The sequence below is a fragment of the Sceloporus undulatus genome, chromosome 10 (assembly GCF_019175285.1).
Source record: "Sceloporus undulatus isolate JIND9_A2432 ecotype Alabama chromosome 10, SceUnd_v1.1, whole genome shotgun sequence".
Lineage (NCBI taxonomy): Eukaryota > Metazoa > Chordata > Lepidosauria > Squamata > Phrynosomatidae > Sceloporus > Sceloporus undulatus.
In genome coordinates this window covers 14,019,941-14,038,484 of record NC_056531.1, presented here as the reverse complement: position 1 = coordinate 14,038,484, position 18,544 = coordinate 14,019,941, and the positions used below count along the sequence as shown (strand labels likewise).

General features: G+C 49.4%; 2 protein-coding genes across 7 annotated transcripts in view; one reads left to right on the top strand and one right to left on the bottom strand.

The window, feature by feature from the left end:
- Window positions 1-12,501, bottom strand: part of RPH3A (rabphilin 3A) — an 80,886-nt gene extending 68,385 nt beyond the window's left edge. For 3 of the 6 annotated variants that reach the window (XM_042441407.1, XM_042441412.1, XM_042441411.1), the window contains exons 1-2: window positions 12,032-12,369; window positions 3,836-3,912 (exon numbers count right to left, since the gene is read on the bottom strand). The gene's annotated coding sequence lies outside the window, so the exon portion shown is untranslated. Of the gene's footprint in view, window positions 1-3,835; window positions 3,913-12,031; window positions 12,370-12,446 lie in introns of those variants that run through there. The other 3 variants (XM_042441408.1, XM_042441410.1, XM_042441409.1) reach the window with 3 other exon arrangements.
- Window positions 1-18,544, top strand: part of HECTD4 (HECT domain E3 ubiquitin protein ligase 4) — a 426,162-nt gene that overhangs the window by 234,799 nt on the left and 172,819 nt on the right. The window lies entirely within an intron of this gene.

Sequence of the window (18,544 nt, the reverse complement as noted above, 5' to 3'; positions counted from 1 at the left end):
TCCTTCCTTCCTTCCTTCCTTCCTTCCTTCCTTCCTTCCTTCCTTCCAATTTAGACTAGAAACCACCCGGGGCAGAGACCTGACACTTTCCGCTTATGTAACCCACAGAGCATGAGATCCGTCTGCCATTTGGAAAGGCATGGCAGCAGCAAAGCCCTCCAGGAACATCCATCCCTTTCCATGTGGCCAGGGCTTCCACATGACAAATGGGTGCTCCATGTTACATGGAGAGCGGCCATGGGGAGGAAACTTACCCCATGGATCCAGCTACATTCTTAGGAAGAGATGCATCACTAGGGGGGTGCAGGGGGTTCAGACCTCACCTGGTGACACCCCGGAGGTGGTATACTCCATGGGACTGCTGGGCAAACAAGAAAGGGCATCGCTTCCCTTTCTCAGTTGCCCAGCAGCCTCGCCAGACAAGCTGTCCAGAGGCCGTAGCACCAATCTCTCAGCACTGGGCATTGCTGGAGGGGGGACAGTGCCTATGTTTCAGAGACTGGCATGGTTGCTGGGCAAGCAGCAGTGCCAGACCCTGAACAGTGGTTTGGCCAGTGGCCTCAGGGCCACCCCGCTCAGCAGTGGTTTGGCCAGGTGGCAGGTGGCTGGCTGGGGGCAGGCAAGCAAGGCAGTGGGAGGGAGAGAGGGCACAACAGGGCAGGGCAGGGCAGTCCAACCCACCCATCTGTAGCCCTTTCTAGGCACTAGGTGACACAAACTGCAGTTATGCTCCTGCTTAGGAAAGTTTCTGAAGTTCACGATACAAAACATGCATGCTAGTTACATGTCAAATGCTCTCCTAAGTGCCATCTCTGCCAAGCAAAGGAAGGGCACAAGAGTGCAGTTAGCAGCACTGAAGTGGAGAGGCGGAGAAGGCCAACCCTCCCAACCCTTCTCCCCCTACAGCTTTCATCCCTATAGCCCAGCTCTACATCTGAAGGCATAAGACACATCCTTTGGACTAAAGGAAGAGATGGAGTGCGAACGTTCAGTTGTCGCATCAAACATTCCCTGCAAATGCATGCCAGGGAGCCCAAGCTCACCAGTGCTTCTTCTTGGGCAAAAGAACCCACCTCCCAAGTCTGTAGCGTTCGCAGTCAAACCCAATCCTTCCTCTGCTTTGCCTCCTGAGGGGTGCTGCAGAGATTTCTTCTACTAGATGGGGAAATGTTCTTGTTTTGCTAGCATTAAAAGGCCAGAATGTCATTGCAAAGGAACTATATAACAAAGGACTGGGTGTGCTACTCAGAGGAACACAAAGCATGGCAGCTTATTTTTGAAAAGGAATGTGTTCCTATGGAACTGATTGTTAAAGTGTGAGGGTGTTTAAGCACTTTGTTGTTACCAAGTGACTTGTTATATTACTACTTGTATGTTGATGGAGGGTGGGACGCTTTAGGGTTGACAAAAGGACAGTAGAAAACTTGGAAAATTGCCCCAATTATACAAGGGATGCCATTTTACTACCCCACTGTATACAATGGGAGTTGAGCATATGTTTCCCATATTTCCACCACCCAGACATGTTCTGAAGACATTGTTATCTGGGCGAATACATGGGCCAAGATCCTGGATCAGAGGCTATGATACACAACTTCACAATGGCAAAGGTACATCACCAACGCACTAGGCAACTGGACTAGTGAGCGGCCTGCTTGCACAATGGCCACACAAACCCAATGGCGTCGCTACATCACTGTTCCCCTCCTGAGAACACCAATGTTACGCCAGTTCAACCTTGTGCGACTGTAATTTGGTGTACGCTAACATAACCACCTCACAAGGATGCCAGTGGGGATTCCTTGTACAGAAATCTCTCAACTACTTCTTACAGAAAGCTCCCCTAGAACATGAGATGTGCAAATACCAGAATAAACCTATGCAAAAACCTCGCTGCCATATTACCCTTCCCAAATGAGTATCTCAAGTGTTCGGAAACCCTTTCCTTAGCAGAGAACAATGAATATTTCTTTTCCCATTTTTAGTCCATGGTCCACCAAACAGGCTCACAGGGCAGAAGCTCAATTCTAACCTGGGATGCTTGGATTTACTATATCTGAACCACAGCTTCAAGGGCAGATCCCTATGCTAGGACCCATCTTAAATCCTTGGCCAAGGCAACGCACAGATCTCAGCGGTGCTCTTTCCAGAGATGGAGCACAACCATTCTATGAACAACTGGTTGATTCTCACTTTGGCCAGCATCTGGCTGCCAACTTAGGGAAAATTCCTTTACGCCAGCAGTTCTCCATTCTAGGAGGTTGCTGGGATGCTAACCCAAGTTGCACAAATAGCATCACTATTGTGTGACAGGTAGATGCATGGCATTGCTACCTGTTCTGGTGTCAGTTGTGCAATAACGCAATCCAGTACAAGTCTGGCATACTGTACATCCCGCATATCTATGTCAGTGTGAATTCACAGTAACAGAAAAGCGTTTGTTGGGTTTTTTTTGCCTCCCTCTGGAATCACTATCTTGGGATTTAACAGAGCCACAGACCAAATAATGGCCTTGCTCTCCCCTATTGATTTGGCCTTATTGAGCCTCCCTTATCAGGAATTTTGAAATATTCCAAACGCCCAAACTTTTTTCATGTCTGGCTGAGAGCATGACACTTGTGCTTTCGGACGGTTCGGTGTGTCCGAAATTCATTTCATGCACAAGGTTATTAAAAATACCATATAACATTACGTTCAGGTGTATGTGAAATGTTAAGGAATTATGTTCTTAGACTTGAGTCCCATCGCCAAGATTTCTTGTTATGTACCTTCATGCAAATACAAGTATTCCAAAAGAAATTTTGTTTAATCCAAAATGCAAAACACTTCTGCTCATTATTTCAGATAAGGGAAACTTGACCTGTGGTTCCAGAGAACTCAAAAATTCATATGCTCTTGTCCTACTCCAGCCGGTCCTATTGCAAGTATTCCCCACCTCTGAGGTTTGCTTTTTACTCATGAACAATTCGGCTGTTGCTTCTGCTTTCCCCCCTCCCAAAAAAAATTGGCCTCCTCTTTGCAGTGCCAGTTATATAAAGCCTTCCGCCGAGGCAGTTCCCTTCATGCAAGGAAAACTGCAGCGGTTTGGGCCTGTCACATCCAATCACTCATAACTTTTACGACTACACACACACAGAGAGAGACACACACCGTCACCTTTTGCATCACACCAAGCAGCCCAACCCTACTGTACCGAAAGCGCATCCACCACCACTATAGCCTCTCCATGGCAACAGGATTTTGCCCCTCCAGAAAGATAACTAAACCAGCGAACCACTAAATGCCAGAGAAAGCTGGACTGAGAACCAGGGGAGACGATAAAAATAACCCACGGCCGGTGTAAAGACATCCAACCGACCACAATGTGAAAACCCAAAGAGAGTGTTTAAAGACCTGCGGGGTGGAATCGTGTCAGCAGCCATGACAATCGGCTAAAAGGGAGTCCACTTGCACTCTTCGCTGCCTCCTTTGCCTCCTCCCTCTGCACCAATTTTGAATTTGTCAATGCAGCCAGCAAACCTTGGCCTCTTGCTTCCTGATCCAGATCATATGTGGGGTTCCTTGGGAAGACAATCAGGATTCTCAATCGGAAGGAAGGAAAACTGTGAGATCAGATCTGGCAGGATCTCTTGCTTCTTAACCAGAACCCACATCCTCTCTGCTCACAACCTTTGAGATGTGGGGAGATGGGGGAAATTTTAATGTAGTTGCTTGCAAGGGTGTCCTCTTTCTATGGGTCCAGCCAGGCATGGACATGTGGACCTGAACATTTAACACACACACACCCCACCACCACCACCAGGTTTAATAGACAGATTAACATCCCAAATCCTACCTGGAGAGGCAGTTTCCTTGAGCGTTTCCTTCCTCCCCAACCCTCCTCAAACCATCTCCAAAATCAGTCCCAGGAACCTAAAAGTTAAAAACAAAGTAGACTTCAGAGTACTTCCAGGAGCATTTTGGGACCATGTGAAGCTAACAATGGGGTGCAGTGACCCACTGCAGGGTACACAGGTGCAAATCACCCCCCAGGTTACGTTCTTGGGCGAGAGCTGCTTCTCATGCCCCATGTGTGAACTGTCTTAGTTTATCACCCACAATTTTCTTAATGGTGCGTGTGAATGATACACTTCTCCCCACCAGCACTTTCCGCGTCTGACTTTACTCTGATCTCCCACAACCAGGTACATTTGAAACCTGAAGGAATATGTTCCACGCCTCTGTGGAAGTGGAACACAATTCCCAAAGGCACACGCCTCACAAAAGCCATTCGTCACCAAGGTGCTGCACAACTGTTGGGGGTTTTCCACAACACACACTGGGAGACAGAACCCCCTTTTGGGACGCCTTAAGCTTTGTCATGGCCCACAGATGCCAGGCCAAGGGAACAGCCCAGTGAAATGCAGCACGGAAAATAATGTCCACTCTTCTTACATAGCCCTCTGTGCATTTTGTGAGTCCCCCCCCCCCAGTTGCAATGCGCAAGGGAAGGCCTGTGTATAAGGCAGATCCAGGACATTTTTGGGATGCAAGAAGCAGAAGATCCATAGGCAAGTGGCAACTTCAGGGGTGGACAACTTGCAGTCCCTGGAATATTGTTGAATCTCCCATCAGACCTCACCAATGTAGCCAGTGGGGGGAGATGATGGGAGATGCAATCCACCAACATTGGACATTGTTCTCCTGCAGCTGTTTTTGGTTACAATAGGGCTTGCGTAGGAGAACGTTGTCATGGATCTAGCCCTGTGGCATACATCCTTCTATTTCCAATACCCTTAACAATCCCCAGTACGCAAGGCCACCTCACTTTGAGCTGCGGTATAGCCATCTTTTGTATGAGACATGACACATTGGAACCATTTTTGCTTCCTTTTTCTAAAAAAAAGGGTCCAATTTTCTATTTCTCTTGAATGCAAAATAAGCCGGAAACTGTGCCGCTCATGCCAGGTGGATCCACAGAAATAGGATGGCTGAAGTGAAGAGCGCGATATGACAGCTGGCATACAGAAGACGTTTTTTAGAAACATGCTAATGTATTCAGATCTTTTGGTTTTGCTCAATTTATTCCATTCACTTCCTCCATGGTAATCAAGATTCCCAAACGTGAATGAATCCAGACTGTTCTTCCACACTGTCTTCAGTTTTACGGATCTAGCTCAAACATTTATACTTCGCCTTTCGAGTGGTGGCAAACGCGGGCATTGGCAAACTACCACCAAAAGACTCTCGAGCATCAATATCATGCTATTGTTCATATCATTAAAAGGTAGTGTGTGTCCCCCCCCTGCAGAAAATATGGTCAATAATCCCTAAATAAGGGTTAGGAATTGTGCAGCCCTCTGGATGTAGTGGGACTGCAACTCCCATCAGCCCCTAGTCAGCACAGCCAATGCTGAAGAATGTGGAGAGCTATAGTCCAGCAACATCCGGAGAGTCCTTGTTTTCCTAAAGAGAAAGCAAAACAGCTGGCAAGACTAGATTTCCTTCTTAAAGGGAGTATTCTCCCTCCTTTCCCCGTAAAAAGCTGAAAAGGTCTTGCGTTGCCTGACCAAAAGGAACGGAGGATGGGATGAGGGTGGGTTTCTCCTGGGCACTGGGATAGGATTCTCCTGGGCCCTGAAATCTCAGCGCCAAAGTCTAAGGTGGAGGGCCATCCCCTTGCGACGTCATGGGGCAAAGGCCCAGCAATGTCGTTCACTACGATATGGGCATTCAGCATCAACCACAGTTGCACAGAGCCTCCCGGTCGACTCAACAAACACCAAGTCCAACAAACAAGAATATAGAGGCACATACTTTCACTCTCAGTCTGAGATTCCTCTCTGCCATTGTGAGGACCAGAGAAAAGGAGGCCGGCCCAAAGACGCCAGGCCAGGCCTAAAGACCTGGGAACTCCAATCTTGTCTCATCCATCTCAAACCTGGCTTACAATTTAGACCCTGATTTGGACACCTTTACAGTCCCACAGCCACCAGGTGGGAGGGGAGGCATGAAGGTACAACCTCACACACTCACACACAAACACCGTCAGCCCACCTTGCCATTGATCTCACCCCAACACTGCGCATACCCTGCCCAGACACCTATTGATTCCGTGGGGGAGGTTTTGCAAGGATATATTTACAAGGGTCTCCATTCCTTGGCTCCTTCTTGGCCTCGTCTGCCCACCCTCAGGCCAACATGGCTCAAACTCTCCAGCTACAGGTCTTGTGGTCATTGTATGCCTTCAGAGTCCAGCTACAAAGCCATTGTAGTTTTGCATCCTTCTCATAAAAAGATGGAGATTTCCCACTGACCTCCATCAGAAACAGAAGGTAGGGTGGCTATGGCTACTTGATCCAGTCAAGTCTTCTGCCCTTCTTGGAGGGGTTGTCATGAGTTTTTCCGCATGGGCTCTTGGCTAACCTCCGTTCCTGAAGCTACATTCAGTGCCATGCTGTTGCCAGGAACACATTTTTAAATACAATAATCCTGCCTCCACTGACAACGTCCGCAACGGTAAAGGAGACAGGCTGCTTTCAGCAATGGAAAGATGAATGAAGGATGATACTCACACACACATAGGAATATCAGAAGTTGCTTTCTACTGAATCCGGCCACTTTTTCCTTTACCCCAATATTGTCAGCTCTGACTAGCAGCTACGGTTCCAGGCAGGATCCTTTCATAGCCCTGCTCAAAGACGCCACTGGGCACTGGGCTGAAGCCTTTTTGCTTCAGATGTCTGCACAGGACTGTCCGCTCTGACTGGCAGCTAAACCTCTCCAAGGTTCCAAGTGAGATTCTTTCCTCAATCTCTCTGGAGATCCCTGGTCCTCCCTGGGGGTCTCCCTTCCAAGAACTAACCAGGCCTGACCCTGCTTAGCTTCCAAAATTAGACAAGACTGGGGCGTTCAGGGTAGGATGGCAGTGCCCCCTTACCACCCATGTGGCAGAATACATGGAGGATGAGGGAGAGGGTTGTTCCAAAATGAACGTCCATCCAGGTACCAACCAGACCTGGCTCTGCTTAGTTTCGGGTGATGCCTTCAGTCTCTGCCCTAGCCAGATACACTGATATGGGAGGCTTTGTTAAAGTTCATGCAGGAATGAGACAAAAACACTCTGCACATATCCAGGAGGGCATGATGATACATACCTTCCAGGGATGGACCTTGAAGCAAGGGACAAGGCCTTCCCCTACTGAAGCATTGCTGCCACTTGAGAAAATGAGAATGTGCCCAAGTAACCACTGGGTGGGCAGCTGTCCATGAAGTTTGTCCAAATGTTTGGAGACAAGCGTTGGATCATTCCAGCAGGGAAGCCAGACTTGCAAACATAACCTCTCTGCTTAGCTGCCACTGAAGCAAATGAGGATTGCCTCAGGTGAATAGGTGGGGGAAACTCTTTTCAAACTACCGGAATGGTGATTGCCTGGTTCCATTATACTCATGCGCAAAGGACATTTTGCTTCTACAGAACCATCCAATGCTATACATCACAATGGGCAAAGTGTGGCCCCCAAGGCCACTTCTAAAATCAAGCCCCCCCCCCCAAATCTCCCCAAAAGACAGGTGGAGACACAATGAGGGTCCTTCAAGGGCTCAGGCAGGGTCAATGCGGACTACCAACCCATGGCAGTTGCCTCTTCCTGTTGTACACTAGTGTGACCTGCACATGGGAAATTCATTATGCATTAAGCAGCCCAATAAGTAGACGTTCTTCTGGACCCCTATGATGTGCTGACCTCTCTGCAATTAATATTTCAGTCATCAACACCGGCACACAGACATTTCCTTGCTGGGTCAAGCCAACTTGCACCCTGCGTTGTTTCCAACAGTGGTCACCCGTATGTCTGTGGCTGAACCGCTGGCCTTCCGGGCAGCTGAAAGGGCGGGCAAGAATGTGAATCTGCTCAGAGACATTGCTCCCTTCAGCATCACAAAGATGAGACTTCATCCTGCGCCACAGCTGATCATTGCGACAGTCGGTCCATTTTGAACCAAGACTGCAGTACCTAAAGGTTTAAAAGTCTCTCCTAAGGCCTAGTTCCTGACAGGAAGCACTTTAGGGTTTCAGCTAAAAACATTCTGGTAGTTTGGAACCCATCCCGTTTCCCTTTGGCCCCACTCCTCTCAGGATGTGGCCCTTCTCCAAAATTCAGTAAGTTCCTTAAGGCGGAAAGAGGTTCCCCACCTTCCTTCTGGTCCGTGGGCACAGTGGGTTTGATGGGGTTGGGCGCCAATTCAGGTGGCTTGAAACTGTGGCAAGCCAGCCTCGTTGCGTTTCGGGCAGCTCTCCAACTCATGCTGAGTGGAGGGAGGGAGGAAGGTCTGCCCCAAAGTCCACCTTGGGTGGTACAGCTGCAGATATTGGCAGAGCAGCCCATGGGGGACAGACACACCCAAGGGTGCTTCAAGGTGGGCCAACAATGCCCAACAATGCATACCCTCCAACACATCACAAGTTAAAACCAGGACACATGTGGCCAAAAGGAGGCAGAGATTATGAATGAGGAAGAAGAACACACAAGCTAGAAGAGGCTGCAGTGGCTTGCTTTTGCCTGAGCCAACTGGGAAGAGTAAGATCCTGCTCCCTCCTCTCTTCTCCCTTCTGCTACTGAGTTAATGGAGTGTCCACTCCTTTTGCATTTTCAACTCAGTCTGCAGCCATTGAGGTAAGCTGAGGAAAAAAGAAGAAGTGGAAGGAGGAGAAAAGAAAAACTGGGACATTTTATAAGCAACAGGAAAAGTGGGATGACACAATATTAATCCCTACCACATTTGGACAGCTGGAACTCAGAAGGGGAGCTCAACCAGGTGCCTGCAGAAATACTACCTCAGGATCCCCATTCAAGCCCTGGTGCTTTTTGGGGTAAAGTCCTCTTTTTCTTTTTTGGTCTGGTTTCTGCCACCCTCAAAGGCCGCCACTTACCAGGCTCCTCACCCACTTTGCAGGTGGGTCGAGCCCACTCTTCGAAGCCCTCTCTTCCCAAACTTGACAGCCATTTCACACTGTGCCATCACGTCATCTTGTCCCATCCATCAGATGCCTTGCCCACGGCGCTGTAGAATGATCAAGAAACCTTCTGGATGCATTTTCAGACATCAGGGTAACCCCAGCTCCTTCTACTAAGGGCCGGGACACGGGAATGAAAGGCTGAGGAACATTACCATAGACAGTCCCCCGAAATACAAGAAAAGACAACGTCGACCAACCTCATGAAAGAGGGAAAAGTTAAGTAATGTGAGTAGTAACGGTGCAAAGAAAATAAGAACGCTGCTGGGTCAAAAACTATTATTTGGACCCATCGAAGGAATGGTAAGCCAACACTTGTATAAACCTCGTTGATTCAAAGGGGCTACGCTAGTCAGGACCAGCACATGGATTTTGGCCCCCATGTCTGCAAGACCTAAGTGGGCACTAGGATCGAATAAGCAACACCCCAATGCCATGTATCCTCAACCGACACAGGAATGGGCCCAATTGGTATGGTTGCCAGCTTCGGAGGTTGGCATTGAAGCTCCTAGTCCTCAATGCCAACATGAACGCTGCCACTCAGAGAGTTTCCCAAGCACCGCCAACCGCTAGGGAGCACAGCCGATCCAGCTACCGTACCTAAACTGCCATTTTCAGAAGAGGGAGAAGTTGCAAGTCCTTTTATTGCATGGTCCTTCTCCACGTTACCTGAGAGCCTAAGAACTGGGTTGCAGGACCAAACCAGGACTCAGAATGGAGAGAGGTGCCTTGTTTGGACTACAATGCCCAGAATCTCCCCCTGCTCTGCTGAAGAGCCACCAAGTCCATTACGTGTTTCCATCCAAGAATTGATTATCAGTCACTTCAATGAAAGCTAACACAAGCTGGGCATCGGAATGACAACACAGTTTGTCCTTAGTACGGAGGTACGCCCTGAACTTGGAAGCTCCCTTCTTGGTAACTGTGGCTCTATAAAGACCCATCAATGGCTCCCTCTTTCATCAAATTGTCTCCACTTTTGCAAAAAAAAAAAAAAAAAGGTCCCCTTAGCAATAAGCCAGGCTTCTGGAGCTGGCACCTCTGGGCAGTGGAGAGGCACAAAGAGGGTGCCGAACCCCCACCCTCCCACATCCCACCCCGATGGTTAGTCCTCTCCTAGATCGCACCCAAAGCCAGCTTGGTTGCTACACCACATGGTCTGGAAGCCAGGTGGGCCACTTGTGACCCATATGCGGCTTGCCATCCAAATCTTGTGGCCTACCGGACAACCTCTACTGGAAACAAATGGAGAATTTGGGGGGGGGGAGAACTTTTAGACCCAAATGGTCCCAAATACCTGGGTGGGGGACAATTTCATCACATTTTTGTTTCTTCTCTAGCTGTTTTAGGGCCTTTTTTCAACAGAGACCAGGAAGTGCTGGTTCTTTGCTGCTTCCCTGCCTGGAATCCTTTGCGGCTCAGAGCTGGAGTAGACCAATTCAATCCAGTGTTGCCCCACAAGTGGATTGCCCCACAAATGCAGCCAAACCCAACTGGTCTACTCAAGTAGAGGCTCACAAGTGGAGTCAGTCCATGCAGTTTCGTTTCTTCTTAGACCAGAAGGCCGAAGAGGGGGACGGGGAACATGACTGAGGCTGCTGAGGAGGTCTGTAGCAGAGGTGGGAACCCATTCCAGATCTATTTGTAGACCCCACACACAACCTTTCCTGAGCTCCACAGACACACACAGACACACACACACCCAGACCAGGAATCTATAATGCCCCATTGTACTCTTATTCTCAAATTTCTCGTCTTCTTCCCCAACTACAGGTGCACCTACATTGTCAAAATAATGCAGTTTGATATCCCTTCTTTGGGCAGAGGTGGCTCGAGAGCGTGTAAAACTATACATCCCAGGATTCCATAGGATGGAGCTACAGTGGGGTCAAACTGCATTATTTCGACAGTCTAGACGCACCCTTCCCACTGCTCCAAAGACAAAGAGTCCTGTGACACTCTCAAAGCTCCATGGTTTTTGTTGTGGCCACATGAAAGAAGCCCACCACGTGCACAAAAAACAGTCTTCTTCAACCTGGTGCTCACTAGAGGTGTTGGGGCAGATGAAAATTGTAGTCCAACACCTCTGAAGAGAGCCTGCTCTCCTTAGGTTGGGGGAAAGGCTGGGCAAAGCGAGCCCAACACCTCATCTCTGAACAGTCTTTTCTTGAACACAGTGCCACAGCCATTTGGTTCGGAAGCCCAGCCTCACCAGCAAACAGACACAGAAGGTGTGGAGAGGGGGATGAACATGCTGATGAGATTTGCACTCCAGCAAGACCCTTTGTCCGAGTCTTCTTCAGCTGGAGGTGTTGGAGTGCAAACCCCATTGTCCCTAGCCCATTGGAAGTGAGGGGAGCTGCAGTCCAGCGCCTCAGGTAGAGGGCCCCAAACTGGAGGAGGCCAGTCTCCTTCACCCAGTGTATCATCACCAACCTCAAGCTGTGGCTTTCTGCACAGACAGAAGGTTAGACTAGATTACCTTTGGTATCCCTTCCAAAACTAGGATGCCATGATTCTTCCCATCATTACTACCAGCTACATTTTCAAAAACGTAACAAAGATGCCATGGAGCGTACCTCCCAGCACACCAGTTTCAGCAAGCTGGGGGTGTCATACCAAAGGGAGTTTTCATCCAGATGTAGTTTTCATCCAGATGTGCAAGATGGCATCTCCCCGTGCTGGGAACCGAACCAGGCTTGGCAGTGCCCTCACCAAATGCCAGACCCTCTCCCCCATAGCTGGGCTTCAGGCAGCAACAGGATGAAGGGGCCCAAGGGGGACATTTCAGCCCCTGAAAACTCCCTGGCTGGTGCCGTATGTATGCCAACCAAATGCCACTGAGTCCACTGGCTTCAGATGCCAGGGTGGGTGGCATATTTCTTTGATGAGCCAGCTCTTGAGCAGATAAAAGACAAGGGGAAACCCCATCCCTATTCAGCCCTCCACCTTGGCTTGTAGGCCGCCTTTCCTTTCTTATGGGGCCCATGGCCATTGTGGACCCGCCACAGAAAACCAGCACACCATGCCACTTACCTCAAAGCCGGAGGGACTCGTCGCAGGCAACCTGCAGAGCCCAGTTCTCCCACAGACGCTCTGCAGGAGCCCACAGCCGTGTCCTGGGGTGCCCTTTGCGCCCCAGTCAGGTTTGGAAAGCACCCCCCAAAAGGATCCAGCAAGGAAGGCAGAAAGCCCAAGAGCCAGAGAGGAAGAGAGGATGGCAGGAGCAATGAAAGCCAAGCCAGCTCTCTCTGCTACATTTCTAGCCAAGCGACAACAATGTGCAGCAAAGAGGAGGGGGGAAAGAGAGCAGGAGAGCGCATGGATGCGCGTGGCTGCTGTCACTGGCCCTGTCTCAGTGCAGCTGTGGAACACTCTCCCTCCTCCTCCCTCCCTCCCTCCCTTGCCATGCGCAAGCCTTCTGGGTTCATCGCAAGAGGCCGATCAATACCCGCTCTTCTCCGCCTGGTGGGCAATGCTCCCTGCTGCTCAGAGCTCTGCCAAAGGAGATGGCTGGGGTGGGGAGGGGGGGGGGGGGGGGGTGGAAAGGAAGACCCAGCCTCTCTCAGGGGATAGAAGAGCACAGCCAGCAGCTCAAGGCAGATCACCATCAAGCCACATGGCAGTCCCCTGATCCACAGGCTCAACAACACGTTTCCGGTGGCAAGCCTCGCAGGAACAGGCATGCACATGTATTCACCCCACATCCAAATCCGGATCCCTCTGCTTCTCAAGGTACATGGGAATCAGATGTACTGAACAGACAAATGCACTGACTCCCATGTAGGGAGCGCATGATGCGCAGTACATGATGTGCAGTGCCCTCACAGGGAAAGACAAGCCTATACATTCACCTCAAATGCAATGATCCAAAGCCTGGTCTCTCCACTTCTCAACATAGGAATCAGGTATATCAAACAGACTCCTATGTAGGGAGTGCCTGATGCACGGTGCATGATGTGCAGTTCCTTCACAGGGAAGGCCATGTACATGCATTCACCCCACACACAATGATCCAAAGCCTGGTTTCTCCACTTCTCAATGTACATGGGAATCGCCAAGTTTGGAGTGTTCCACCTGAGGCTTACAAATCCCAGAATCCCCCATACAGCATGGTTGGGGGGGGGGACACACTCCTATTTCCAGGCTCTGGGGAGATTCAATTTGAAACATGGGCATTTATCAGACGAGGTTTCTGCAGGGGCTTCTGCAGATTGGGCCATTCGGACTGACGTGATAACAAGAATTTATTTTCATACCTGGTCGTTGTTACGTGACCCTTCCAGACTGACGGGGAATCTAATTGAAGGAAGTCACGTGATGCGGATTCAGGGAGAGCGGAGTGAGTGCAAATGGTAGTTCCACACCGGTGCAGACCATGGGAAATTCAATGATTCGAATTGGGACCCTTGCGCATGCCCAGTGGAGCCCTGAAGGCATCCTGAACCTTTGCACTTCCGGGGGCAAGAAGGGAGCCTGCCTCCACTTTCATGCGCGAATGTTGCCTTACCAGGGACGTAGCCAAGGGGGGGGGGGTTCTGGGCGTCTGGAACCCCCCCTTCCATTAGAAAAATGAATGTGTGTGCTGCTGCGCTGCCGCACTCAAGCACCCATTATAATGTGGCACTAGTCTGGACCCCCCCCCCTTCCTAAAATCCTAGCTCTCCTGGCCTTACGTCAATGACAGCTGCCCCTTTTTTCCCATCCCTGGCAGCGAAATTCAAAGGATCTTCAGTGTCAGAACCCCAGCCTCCTGTCATTCAGTTGCCTTCTCGTAGGTTGCATCCACACTGGGGAGATAATTCAGTTTAACTCCAGTGTAACTGTCCTGGCTCAATGCTATGGAATTCTGGAAGTTCTCTCCTTCCCTTTGTAGCAGTTGCCATTCCCTCCCCTAGAATGAGGGGAGAATGAGGAGGAGGAGAGGAAAGAGCCGAAGGAAGAATGCCAAAGAGGGAAATCTGACACAGTGGAAAGGACTGCTTCAGGTTATGGCCGGCTCTCCTTCGTTGGAGGTTTTAAAAAGGGGGTGACTGACGGGGGTCATTTCAGGGCAGGGCAGGGGAGCACAGCAAACCTTTGGTTTTTATTTTTTTTAAATTATTTTTCTCTGGCAATGCAATATTTTCTGCCATGGATAGATCTATATTGAGATGGAATGTGGCTAGCTGCTTGGAATCAATTGCTGCAATGCAATCCGAAGGAATGTTTCAATCCGAATGTTAAAAATGTTTCTCTCTCCAATTCTCTAAGGAAATTGGGGGAGAGCCTAGGGCAGTGATGGTGAACCTTTTCGAGGCCGAGTGCCCAAACTGCAACCCAGAACCCACTTATTTATTGCAAAGTGCCATGTCCCTCTGGCTTTCTAGTAGCAAACACTGGCAAACTCTGTGCTGGGACGATGACACATGTGCCCACAGAGAGGGCTCTGAGTGCCACTTCTGGCACGCATGCCATAGGTTTGCCATCACTGGCCTAGGGAAAGAAAAAAAATTCATCCTTTTCTGGCATTCCGAGGTGAGGAATTATTATTATTGTTATTATTACTATCACTATTACCTGTGTATGTGGCATTCTGGGGTGGCAAGGGAGAGAGAGAGAGAGAGAGGCAGGCAGGGAGAAAGCACTCGCTGGCCGGCTCCAGTGGGGAAGGAGAAGGAAGGAGAGAGAGAGCCCTGATGGAGCCATGATCGCTCCCCAGCCCCGGTGGAAGCAAATGGGGCAACTTGCAGCAGGGCATCATGGGAGATTTGCAACCCGGGGTCTTTGCAATGGTGGTCAGGAGAACAAGCAAACTGGGATTCCACACCAGGCCAATTCGCAGTGAGATCGTACAGAGCCCCAATGCGAATCCCGTCAATCCCCTTATTTAGCGGACTCGCCAAAACGCACCAAAATGAGGAGCCAGTTCAGAAGTCCCTCGGAAGCCCCGCAGATGGGGCTCCCATTGAAATCAACAAGGTATGGAAATACATTCTGGATAACACGTCAATGCGAATTGCCCAAGCCACAGAAGCCCCAGATCTGGGCTGCAGAAACCCTGTCTGATAAACGCCATGGACATGGCACACCTCATTCTGTCAAGCACCATCTGGATGCATGGCACTCAATTAATATTCCGTAATGGGAATAACTGGGCAACGGCATGCCCAAATCAAGTTGGCCAGGCAGGCAGGCCTGATGCCAAGGCCCACCAAGACCCATGGCATAGAGCATAGGAAACAACAGAGCCTGAGCCAGCACAGGAACCGTATGATATTCCTCCTCCACTATTATCAAAAGCCATACATACCCATAACTCTCAAAGTAGTTGCAAAGTTGTCGTTCCACTACCAGCAAAGGAATGGTGTCCATTCTTCAGTTCCACTCAGAATGTCACTCAGCTGCACATTTGTGATCATCACACCAGCTGCACCAAAGCAAACAGGCAGGTAGTCCTCCAGCTTGCATTAATATTCAGCCGGCACCGGCCCGGCGGGTGTTTCCGTCTGTTCTCTCCTCTCCATGAACAAGGTGTCTGAAATGACTTGGCAATGCCCGCCATAATAGAGGGCATTCCTACCACATCCATCTTTGCCAGACCCAAGAAAAAGGAGGACATGGAGGGAGAGATTGGACTCTCCATCATTCCTTCCTCTTTGCCTTTTCTCCAGCGGTTGGAAAGAGCATCTTTGCCTCTCATTGGTTGTATGGTTGTGCCGTCAAGGCATTTCTGACTTATGGCAACCCTATCATGAGGTTTTCTTGGCAAGGTTTGTTCAGAGGAGGTTTGCCATTGCCTTCCCCTGAGGCTGAGAGTGTGCGACTTGCCCAAGGTCACCCAGTGGGGTTCCATGGCTGCGCCAGGAGTCGAACCCTGGCCTCCAGAGTCACAGTCCAATGCTCAAACCACTACGTTGGAGTTTTTTCTCATTGGTTTTGGGAGAGACATGAGGAGTTAATATAGTCAACCTTGCAAGAGGATGGTATTTATTGGCTTCATCAGGGCCTGCCCTAGCTCTGTTTCACCGCCGCAGTTTGAGGCCCTTGTTTCGATGGACATTTTTCAAGCTTGGTTCCTTTGCGTTATTCAAACCAGTGGCCTGCTGCTATCATAGGATCTCGGAGCAGCGTCCAAATGAATGCCATTTAAACAGTGGAAGAGGGCTCAGAATGCAAAAGGCAGGTAAACCAAACCCAAAATGCATGAAACAAGTCGGCCAGTTTCAAATGCTCGCTTACAGAGGAAAGCCATTCAGAAAAACAGGCAGGTTTTGAAAGGACTCCAAAGGCTGGAATCAAAAGACATGCTTTTATGTGCAGTGATCATTTTGCCGTAGTAACGAAACCATGGTTCTCTACTGGATACGAAAGCTGCAGAAATGCCCAATGCCTATTCCTGCAGGCAGAAAGCCACTTACAAAAACCTATGTCCCAAACAGGATCCTGGCCATTATAAGCAATGGGAATGAATTATAGGGCTGGAAAGAAAAAGAGAATAATGTCTCAAGGTCTTGCTTTTCCTTTCTGGTGGATATGGATAAGAATGTAAGACAAGCCTGGCTGGATCCCACCAAGGGCTCGCCACAATGCCGCCCCATTGCCATAGCAACTAGCCGGAAGTTTCTGGAACCTCGCTGAGTGCCAGGGCCCTCCTCCTCTGCCCTTTGCCCACAGCGCCAGACACTGAGCCAAGGCAGTTAAAGCGGTATCAAACTGGATGATTTCGGCAATAAATTTAGGGGTGGGGGCGTCAGGGTCAGCATCTTCGTTCGCTCCTCTCAAGTTCGGACTAGCACCCAGAGCAGACGGGGAAGTGGCCTCTACATCAGCACTTCCATGCTTTTTCTCTACATGGCGACAAGAAATTCAGTTTTCCCATGAGCACGAGAAAGTCAGGCCTCCATGTTTTCTACTCATATGAGGACAAGAAATTCAGTCTATCTATGAGGAGCAGAAAGTCGGGCCTCCATGCTTTTGCTTCATATGAGGACCAGAAATGTGGTTTTCCCATGAGGGCTAGAAAGTCATACTTCATGTTTTCTCTTCACATGAGCAATAGAAAGTCCATTTTTCTATGAGCACTAGAAAGCTGTTCCCCCATGTTTTCCCTTCACATGAGAACTGCAAACTCCATTTCTCCATGAGGACTAGGAAGTCGGTCATGCTTTCCCTTCACATGAGGACTAACAAATCAATTTTTCCATAAGGGCTATCAAGTTGTGCCTCCATGTTTTTCCCTTCACATGAGAACTAGAAAGTTGTGTCTCCATGTTTTTTCCTCACATGAGGACTACCAAGTCCATTTCTCCATGAGGAGTATCAAATTGTGCCTTCATGTTTTTTCCTCACATGAGGACTAGAAAGTCCATTTCTCCATGAGGACTTTAAAGTTGTTCCTCCATGTTTTTTCCTCACATGAGAACTACCAAGTCCATTTTTCCATTTGGACTAGAAAGCCATTCATGTTTTCTCTTCACGTAAGAGCTACAAAGTCCATTTCCCCATGAGGACTAGAAAGTCAGGCCTCTATGCTTTCTCTTCACATGGGAACAAGAAATCCCATTTTCCAGAAAGCCATGTCTCCATGTTTGTCTTCACATGAAGACGAGAAATCCAGTTTCCCCCGAGGGCCAGAAAGTCAGGCCTCTATGCTTTCTTTTCACATGAGGATGAGAAAACCAAACAATTTAGTTTTCCTACAAGGACCGGAAAGTTGTGCCTCCATACTTTCTCTTCACATGAGGACAAGAAAGTTGCTTTTTTTTTCTCATCAAAGAGGAATGGAGGAGATTGATGTTCAGAAAGCGCAAGCACTATTGTTGGGGTGTGTGTGTGAAACTCTGCACCTTGCTGCAGTTGGTGCCCAGGCCATTGGGGCCTTTGATTCTGCCAACCTCCCAGGGCCCAAGTGTGCACTTCTGGCACTGTCTCTGGCCAAGATCTGAGGACTCATGGCTGCCTCGACAAGGCTGGCATTTCTTTTTGAAGTGCCACTTTCCAAGGGGGCCTGGTTGGCACCTCCTCTGAGGCACAGGCATGAGCTTCCCTGATGTCAATTAGACCGAGGCAGTGCGCTATTTTCAGGAGACTTAACCTAGAAAAGGATTTGGCATCCCTTTCATGAGCCAGAGAAGACGGGGAGAAGGGGAAGGAAAAACAGCTTTCTTCACATCTCCTTTACGCCCCCCTCCAAAAAAACAAAAAACACCTCTCATCTCCCCATGATGACAGAGAAGGTGGATCCATTGCCTTCCTGATGGGTCCTTTTTTTGCAAGAAGAAAGCATCCATTATGTGCATCAAGAACTGGGCCATCTCCCCCAACACCACCCTCTCTCTTTCCTTTTCTCCCTGGCACTGCCAATTCACCCACCTACTCTGCTTCAGCTGCCATTTTCTCCTGGTCCTTGAACCAGTGGATTTGGAGGGTTAGTGGGACGACGGCACCATGCACTTCAATGCTCAGAAATACTCCTTGGGTAGGGTTGCCATAATGGAGGACCTCCGAACCGGGACAAATGTAGGACCAGGTTTGAAAATGTAGGACTTTTTTTTTAATTTCCTGGCT